This window comes from Bos taurus, chromosome 6 (genome assembly GCF_002263795.3).
Source record: "Bos taurus isolate L1 Dominette 01449 registration number 42190680 breed Hereford chromosome 6, ARS-UCD2.0, whole genome shotgun sequence".
NCBI lineage: Eukaryota > Metazoa > Chordata > Mammalia > Artiodactyla > Bovidae > Bos > Bos taurus.
In genome coordinates this window covers 1,841,976-1,851,513 of record NC_037333.1, presented here as the reverse complement: position 1 = coordinate 1,851,513, position 9,538 = coordinate 1,841,976, and the positions used below count along the sequence as shown (strand labels likewise).

Genomic DNA, 9,538 nt, shown 5'->3' with positions numbered 1-9,538 from the left:
TTGGTGATGGATGGGGAGGCCTGGTGTGCTGCAGTCCATGGGGTTGCAAAGAGTTGGACACAACTGAGCGATTGAACTGAACTGAATTTTTTTCAAGGTGAAATAAAAACCCAGAATATCTCTCCTATGCCATAAGCTTTTCAATACTCTGGTGTTTTGCTTGGATTTATAGATAAATCTAGGGAGCAATATGATTTTTTTCAACCATTGACTCTTTAAAGCAAATATCTTACCAAACTAATGTCTTAAATTGCTTTCAAAAACTTGTCCTGGTTAAGTTCCACCATAGTTGAGCCCAAACTCCTGGAAAAATTGAGTTCATGCACATTGTACCATGATGTTTGACAGAGTTTCCACTGATGTGTATGGCAGCTCTCTGAGCTGAAGTGAGAGGATTAACATGCTTTGAGTGACACCCTGAAAGCAGTAAATTATTTTTTGCATATAGCACTGAAGAGGAAAAAATAGCTTCACTCATTTTGTTGTGTGAAAGCATGTCCTTTTATCACAGTAAACCCTTAAATAGTTATTACCATTAGCAAGTCATATTTGTACATTGGTCACAGATAACAACTGCACGTAAAACATTATAAAATATTTACTTGAACTCTAAAACACGTAAATCAATAAACAAGGAAATGAACATATTTCACCTACTTTTGAAATATTACTTGATAGACTTGCAGATCGCCTTGGGGATTTGTCATTCTGAAAAATAAGATTAGAGACATTGATTAAAATATAGCAATAATCTTTACTGCTGAGAAAAAAAAGCATATCACAGGCCAAAATGTAGATGTCCTTCTTAATGTTCTGACAGACATAAAAAATGCTTACAAAAGATAGTATTTCTCATACCAAATTTTATTTGTATAGTACATATTAGTGTCTTTTTAAAAAATATTTCAATTAGTATCAGGGTTTATACCAACCTAGGAATATTTATTTCCAGGAAATGTTTATTTTTGTAGAAAAATATATGCAGTTCCTTTGAAATAGATGGGGAACAGTGGAAACAGTGTCAGACTTTATTTTTGGGGGCTCCAAAATCACTGCAGATGGTGACTGCAGCCATGAAATTAAAAGACGCTTACTCCTTGGAAGAAAAGTTATGACCAACCTAGATAGCATATTCAAAAGCAGAGACATTACTTTGCCAACAAAGGTCTGTCTAGTCAAGGCTATGGTTCTTCTAGTGGTCATGTATGGATGTGAGAGTTGGACTGTGAAGAAAGCTGAGCACTGCAGAACTGATGCTTTTGAACTGTGGTGTTGGAGAAGACTCTTGAGAGTCCCTTGGACTGCAAGGAGATCCAACCAGTCCATTCTAAAGGAGATCAGCTCTGGGTGTTCTTTGGAAGGAATGATGCTAAAGCTGAAACTGCAGTACTTTGGCCACCTCATGTGAAGAGTTGACTCACTGGAAAAGACTCTGATGCTGGGAGGGATTGGGGGCAGGAGGAGAAGGGGACAACAGAGGATGAGATGGCTGGATGGCATCACTGACTCGATGACGTGAGTTTGAGTGAACTCCAGGAGATGGTGATGGACAGGGAGGCCTGGCGTGCTGCAATTCATGGGGTCGCAAAGAGTCAGACAGGACTGAGCGACTGAACTGAACTGAACTGAAATAAATTCAGAAATGAAAATATAATCCCTTATTTCTTTTTTGGCTTTGGCTACCAGGAAATTCTGAGTAAATTCTGGTTCTCAGTGTCAGTAAAAATTGCATCTGTATGCAATTTTTGGTACATGGTACATAACATCTAACTTGTATTCTTCTACAATACACTTTATTTGTCTTTTCTCTTATTTTAAAAATGAGGAAAAGTTTAAAGACAATTTAAAAGGTAATTGTTTAAATTAATATTTTAAAATTTAAAGCTTAAAAAATAAATTTAAAAAATTATACCTCTGTTCTTGCCTCCTAAGGAATTCTCAATTTTGGAGAAAAGAAAAATGCAAAAAGCTCTTGAATAGATATTTTTATAACAAAAAATTTGTACAATTTTAAAGTAAAAAGGGCCCCTGATAAGCGGCCCACCTCATTAGAAGGCCACAGGCATTGTGCTACCTGCAGCCATGGAGTGCTGCCTCATGGGGCCCACACCAGGTCATCCCTCCTCCCGCCACTCCAGTTATCTCATCGGCAAGCAGAATCCAAGAGGTCATAGCACATCTTCCCTTCAGTGTAGAAAACCTTGAAAGATACTGTTCTGGAAACCAATATTTTGTGAAAGGTCTGTGTTAGGCACTTTAGAAATCTTTTAAAAAATATTTCTGAGCATCTGGACTCAATACCACAGTGGATCAGAGTAGACAACTACAGTGCATCTTGACAGAAGTAATTTTTGAAATCAAAGTTTTTATTACAACCTGCAGGTCTGAAACTGCCCGGCGATGACTGCTGGAGACAGTTTTCAGAAGCACTGTGATGAGGGGATATGGCAATGTGTTAATGTGGAAACACAATAGCTGCATTCACTGCAAACTGTCACTGAGTCTGGCGCAGGCTTGCAGGCATTACAGCTGAACAGTGCTTTTTCCTTTACAGGCAACTTCCGTCTCATACAACCATGAATGTCACTGTGAAGCATGTTATTACAGACTGAGATGAGTCACAACTATACGATTAGTTACACCTTGTAACAGCCCTGTGATCCAGCTGGAGATTAATGTGTGTGTTCCCCGAAGACATTTTTCCTTGATTAGCTTCCTCTGGTGATGGAGAGAAGTACTTTTCCACTGACACTTCAACTCCTCTTCTACAGACCAGAAAACAAAACTAATCCATCTTTTCTTCTCAGTAAAATTCAGAATTTTGACATGCTACTTGATAGAAGAGAGGTCAATGATATAACAGACTTGAGGGGAGTTTGGTTGTCCTGGTTCTTTTACTGTGTTTTCTATATTTATATGATATTTGAGAACCTAACCAAAGAACTAGAATTGAAAGGTGCTTCAGCAAGAACTAAGAAGCACTATACAAATTGGATTTGACATCAGGTTACCTATTTTTCCATCCAAGTGGGACTCTGCCATGTCTTGAGATAAAAACGAGGGTCAGGTCCTTCTACAATTGTGAATGAGTTCATCATGGGGCTATAATAAGCAGACAATTTCCACAGCAGCTCCTGATCTAGCAGCATGGGAAACACCTGCTTGATTATTTAGTATTTCAAAAGATCTTTTACCTTGAAATCCATTAGTTCTATTCTCTTTTAATACAAGGTTAGGCACTGAAGGAAATAAACAAGCTTAGACAAGGGTTAGCATTTTGCCATGGCTAAGGTCTCTATTATTTTATTCCAGTTAACACTTGGGAACAGAGAAGTTACCCTATTTCTCACCTGCAGTGATGTAAAATTTGGGGTTTTGATGTGAACTAGACTTGTACCTCTGCACTAGTTCTAGCAGGAGTGTATTGAAGATCCCAGGCCTCTAAATTCCTCCCTGTGAAATGGGTAGATAATATATTGGGGGCTGGATTGAATGAGTTATAGATGAAAAAATTTATAGATTACAAGATTATAATATTTCCATTATTATTCACAGGTAGAGGAAACACCCAAAGAGCTCCATCAAAAATCATGACAATCATCACAAGTTACTAGATCTGTAATTTTAATATAAACACCCTAGTTTCTCTGTCCTGCAATTCCACCTCCATTGTGGATTAGATTCTGGTTTATAAAACTTAAGAATGGAAATCAAATTGCTCTCTACCAAAGAAGATTAAGGATTCCAGTGTGCTTTGCTTTCGAAGCAAAGCACCAGAAGCACTTTCTTTCCCTCATGGAAAGCTTCCAAAGCAACCTGTCCAATTTCTACTGATTAATTGGGTGGTTCGTCCCATTACTATTGCTGTGATGTGTTGTTTTTTTCTGGATCAGTGAAATATGGTCATCATACCTCATTATGATCAGTTTAAATTCTTTACCGTAGATTAAATAGAAGCTATCACAGAATATAATGTAACTTACGGGTACACAAATTATAATGACCTTGTAGGTCACTAAAAGTTGAAACCAACAAGAGTTCCAGACAAATCTACACAAAAATTATGGGATCGTGAAGCAATAATGTTGATAAGATATTTTAGTAGATAAATCTTAGCAGCTTATTCATGGCATGCAGGGAGAGAAACTTCTAATTTCATAACTAGTTTAAAATCTTTTCAAAAGTTTATACTTTTTAATGTATCTGATATTGCTAATTTTTTGTGATTATTATTATTAACATAAGAAATATTTTTTAAATTTGACCTTACTAAGCAAGGCTTGATTTTTATCACCAGCAAGAATAAATGATTACCAAATAAGGAAATCGTTACTAAATTGTTTTTACTCATTTAACATTATAATATAAGGAAAATGACATAGTTCCTTTAAAGTGGAATGCTCTGTGCTAAAGAATGTATGATACAGTGGGCTTGTATTTATCTACAGAAGACTACTCTCTATATATCATACCAGTAATCAGGAAAGGGAAGTAAAGAAGCTTGAGGGAGGATTTTTGTTTGTTTTTGAAGGAAAAAAAAATCTATTTCTTTTTTTTTTTTAATTTTATTTTATTTTTAAACTTTACATACTTGTATTAGTTTTGCCAAATATCAAAATGAATCCGCCACAGGTATACATGTGTTCCCCATCCTGAACCTTCCTCCCTCCTCCCTCCCCATACCATCCCTCTGGGCCGTCCCAGTGCACTAGCCCCAAGCATCCAGTATCGTGCATCGAACCTGGACTGGCAACTCGTTTCTTACATGATATTTTACATGTTTCAATGTCATTCTCCCAAATCTTCCCACCCTCTCCCTCTCCCACAGAGTCCATAAGACTGTTCTATACACCATAGAAAACTATAAAACACTGGTGAAAGAAATCAAAGAGGACACTAATAGATGGAGAAATATACCATGTTCATGGATTGGAAGAATCAATATAGTGAAAATGAGTATACTACCCAAAGCAATTTATAGATTCAACGCAATCCCTATCAAGCTACCAACAGTATTCTTCACAGAGCTAGAACAAATAATTTCACAATTTGTATGGAAATACAAAAAACCTCGAATAGCCAAAGCGATCTTGAGAAAGAAGAATGGAACTGGAGGAATCAACCTACCTGACTTCAGGCTCTACTACAAAGCCACAGTTATCAAGACAGTATGGTACTGGCACAAAGACAGAAATATAGATCAATGGAACAAAATAGAAAGCCCAGAGATAAATCCACGCACATATGGACACCTTATCTTTGACAAAGGAGGCAAGAATATACAATGGATTAAAGACAATCTCTTTAACAAGTGGTGCTGGGAAATCTGGTCAACCACTTGTAAAAGAATGAAACTAGAACACTTTCTAACCCCATACACAAAAATAAACTCAAAATGGATTAAAGATCTAAACGTAAGACCAGAAACTATAAAACTCCTAGAGGAGAACATAGGCAAAACACTCTCCAACATACATCACAGCAGGATCCTCTATGACCCACCTCCCAGAATATTGGAAGTAAAAGCAAAAATAAACAAATGGGACCTAATTAACCTTAAAAGCTTCTGAACAACAAAGAAAACTATTAGCAAGGTGAAAAGACAGCCTTCAGAATGGGAGAAAATAATAGCAAATGAAGCAACTGACAAACAACTAATCTCAAAAATATACAAGCAACTCCTACAGCTCAACTCCAGAAAAATAAACGACCCAATCAAAAAATGGGCCAAAGAACTAAATAGACATTTCTCCAAAGAAGACATACAGATGGCTAACAAACACATGAAAAGATGCTCAACATCACTCATTATCAGAGAAATGCAAATCAAAACCACTATGAGGTACCATTTCACACCAGTCAGAATGCCTGCGATCCAAAAATCTACAAATAATAAATGCTGGAGAGGGTGTGGAGAAAAGGGAACCCTCTTACACTGTTGGTGGGAATGCGAACTAGTACAGCCACTATGGAGAACAGTGTGGAGATTCCTTAAAAAACTGGAAATTTAGAAAGATGGTAACAATAACCCGGTGTACGAGACAGCAAAAGAGACACTGATGTATAGAACAGTCTTATGGACTCTGTGGGAGAGGGAGAGGGTGGGAAGATTTGGGAGAATGGCAATGAAACACGTAAAATATCATGTAGGAAACGAGTTGCCAGTCCAGGTTCGATGCATGATGCTGGATGCTTGGGGCTGGTGCACTGGGACGGCCCAGAGGGATGGTATGGGGAGGGAGGAGGGAGGAGGCTTCGGGATGGGGAACACATGTATACCTGTGGCAGATTCATTTTGATATTTGGCAAAACTAATACAAGTATGTAAAGTTTAAAAATAAAATAAAATTAGGAAAAAAAAAAAAAAAAACTGGAAATAGAACTGCCTTATGATCCAGCAATCCCACTGCTGGCATACACACTGAGGAAACCAGAAGGGAAAGAGACACATGTACCCCAATGTTCATCGCAGCACTGTTTATAATAGCCAGGACATGGAAGCAACCTAGATGTCCATCAGCAGATGAATGGATAAGAAAGCAGTGGTACATATACACAATGGAGTATTACTCAGCCATTAAAAAGAATACATTTGAATCAGTTCTAATGAGGTGGATGAAACTGGAACCTATTATACAGAGTGAAGTAAGCCAGAAGGAAAAACACCAATACAGTATACTAACGCATATATATGGAATTTAGAAAGATGGTAACGATAACCCTGTATACGAGACAGCAAAAGAGACACTGACGTATAGAACAGTCTTATGGACTCTGTGGGAGAGGGAGAGGGTGGGAAGATTTGGGAGAATGGCATTGAAACATGTAAAATATCATGTATGAAACGAGATGCCAGTCCAGGTTCAATGCACGATACTGGATGCTTGGGGTTGGTGCACTGGGACGACCCACAGGGATGGTATGGGGAGGGAGGAGGGAGGAGGGTTCAGGATGGGGAACACATGTATACCTGTAATAAATTTTTTTATTTAAAAAAAAATGAAATATTATTGAAAAAGAAGCTATAAATAAGCCATTTTTCTTTATTGATAAATATAATATTATATAAATTCCAACTTCCTCTAGTTATAAAGGGGCTTCCCCGGTGGGTCAGAGGTTAAAGCATCTGCCTGCAATGCAGGAGACCTGGGTTCGACCCCTGGGTCGGGAAGATCCCCTGGAGAAGGAAATGGCAACCCACTCCAGTATTCTTGCCTGGAGAATCCCATGGACTGAGGAGCCTGGTGGGCTACCATCCACAGGGTCACAAAGAGTCGGACACTACTGAGCGACTTCACTTTCACTTTCTTTCTTTTTAGTTATAAAAGGAAACTGCAGTTAATGAGACTTTAATACAATGGCTAGATAGAGAATATGTATACCACGGCAGAGTCTACAAATTTCCTAAAACCCACTATCCCTTCTTCTGTACTAAGAAAATGGTAACCAGGTATGCATTATCCCTGTCATGTTACATCTCTCAGGGTTCCTTCCAATTACAGGTTGCCTATGGCCAAATTCCCTCCAGTGAGATGTGGGCAGAGCTAATATTTGTCAGCTATCTGCTTGTCCCATAAATCTAAACTTTACCCCATGTTCTCTTCTGCTGCTCTATGTAAGGATGGCGTCTATTGGAACAAGCCAGGAAGCACATATTAAAGGTGGTAGAGCTGAATTCCCCTGAGTCCCTTAATGACCATTAGTGAAAAGCCATCTGTTAATTTGTAATATACATTCTAAACAGTCACAAGAAATAAATAAATTTGTATTTCTTTGGGGTCACCACATTTTTGGATTTCTTTATATAACAGTTTAGTCTCTCCTAATGGAAATACTGCAAAATCAATAGCTTTCTCTCTTCTAGTTATAAATACCCAGAAGTGTAAAAATAAAACCCAAACCTATAAAACACTTAAGAATAGATGTGAAAAGATCCTCTTAAAATCTTATTAAAATATAAAATATAATATCTTATTGAGGAGTATAAATCATGATCTTAAAACATTCTTTAATGGCAAGAATATTTCATAAAATATAGATCTTCTATAAATTGACATGTAAATAGAGTGTCGGTTCAATAAAGTCTCAAATGAAATTCAATTTTTTTGAAGTAGAAAGAAAATAGATAAAATGATTTTAAAGAGCATGTATATAAAAATAAATGTCTGAGAATAGAAAAAAAATACTGGAAAAAAAGGACATCTCCTTATGCTAGGCACTACCCATATAAAGTCACTGTCATTAAGTCAGTATGATATTGACATAAGAATTAATCAAAAGTCTGAAACCCAGGATAGAAGATCCAGAAATAGGTATAAGAATTTCACATGTGACAAAGCTAGTAGTAAAATTAATATTGAAATGATAGTTGATATAATAAATTATATCTGACTCTTTGTGACTCCATGGACTGTAGTCTGCCAGGCCCCTCTGTCCATGGGGATTCTCCAGGCAAGAATACTGGAGTGGGTTGCCATGCTCTCCTCCAGGGGATCTTTCCAACTCATGGGTTGAACCCAGGTCTCCCACATTACAGGTGGATTATTTACCATCTGAGTCATCAGGGAAACCCAAGAACACTGAAGTAGGTAGCATTTTGCTTCTCTAGGGGATCTTCCCAACCCAGAAATTGAACCAGGGGACTCCTGCATGGCAGGCGGATTCATTACCAGCTGAGTTTCCAGGGAAATCCTAATCAAAAGTCAGTAAAATCCAGAATAGAAAACCCAGAAATAATTATAGGAATTTCACATTTAATAAAACTAGTAGTCAAATTAATATTGAAATGATAGGTAATATAATAAATGCTTCTGGACAAGAAAAAGTAAACCCATATCAAATGACATTTATAGCCAGAGTATATAAAACAAAGTCTAAATTGTAAAAAATAATAAAAAGTCCTTGAAATAAGCCTACATTATAAATGCAATTTTGGGGTGAGAGAGATCTATACAATATAGGAATCAGAAGCGGTAAGTTGTATTTGGTTATATTATATTGGAAAAATGCAATAATGGAAGTGAATAAACAAACAATAGAGTTAGAAAAAAGTACAGTACAGAAGACTGATAAAGTTCAGTTTCTATAATTATCAAAATGATAGTTGGTAAGTCATGTCCAACTCTTTGCGACCCCATGGACTGTAGCCTGCCAGGCTCCTCTGTCCATGTGATTCTCCAGGCAAGAATACTGGAGTGGGTAGCTGTTTCCTTCTCAAGGGATTGAACCTGGATCTCCTGCATTGCAGGCAGATTTTTTTTTATGATCTGAATCACCAAGGAAGCCAAGGCTTTGTCAATTCACACATACACACAAAATGGTAACAGAAAGAATCCCAACAACAACAGCAACAACAAAAATTAAGCAAAAGACAAGAATTGAAATGAATAAAAAGTAACTACAGATTGTTAATATGCATATGACAGCATACTTAAAATCACAAGCAGTCAGGAGAATGAAAATTGAGGTAACAAGACAATGTTTTATATCCATTGTGCTGGGAAAATGGAAAAGAGCAATAGCCTCTATTGTTGGTGGG

General features: G+C 37.2%; 1 long non-coding RNA gene across 1 annotated transcript in view; it reads right to left on the bottom strand.

The window, feature by feature from the left end:
* Positions 1-653: 653 nt before the first annotated feature.
* Positions 654-9,538, bottom strand: part of LOC132345468 (uncharacterized) — an 890,490-nt gene continuing 881,605 nt past the window's right edge. The window contains exon 6 of the long non-coding RNA XR_009494809.1: positions 654-708. This is a non-coding gene — a long non-coding RNA (uncharacterized lncRNA). The remainder of the gene's footprint in view (positions 709-9,538) is intronic.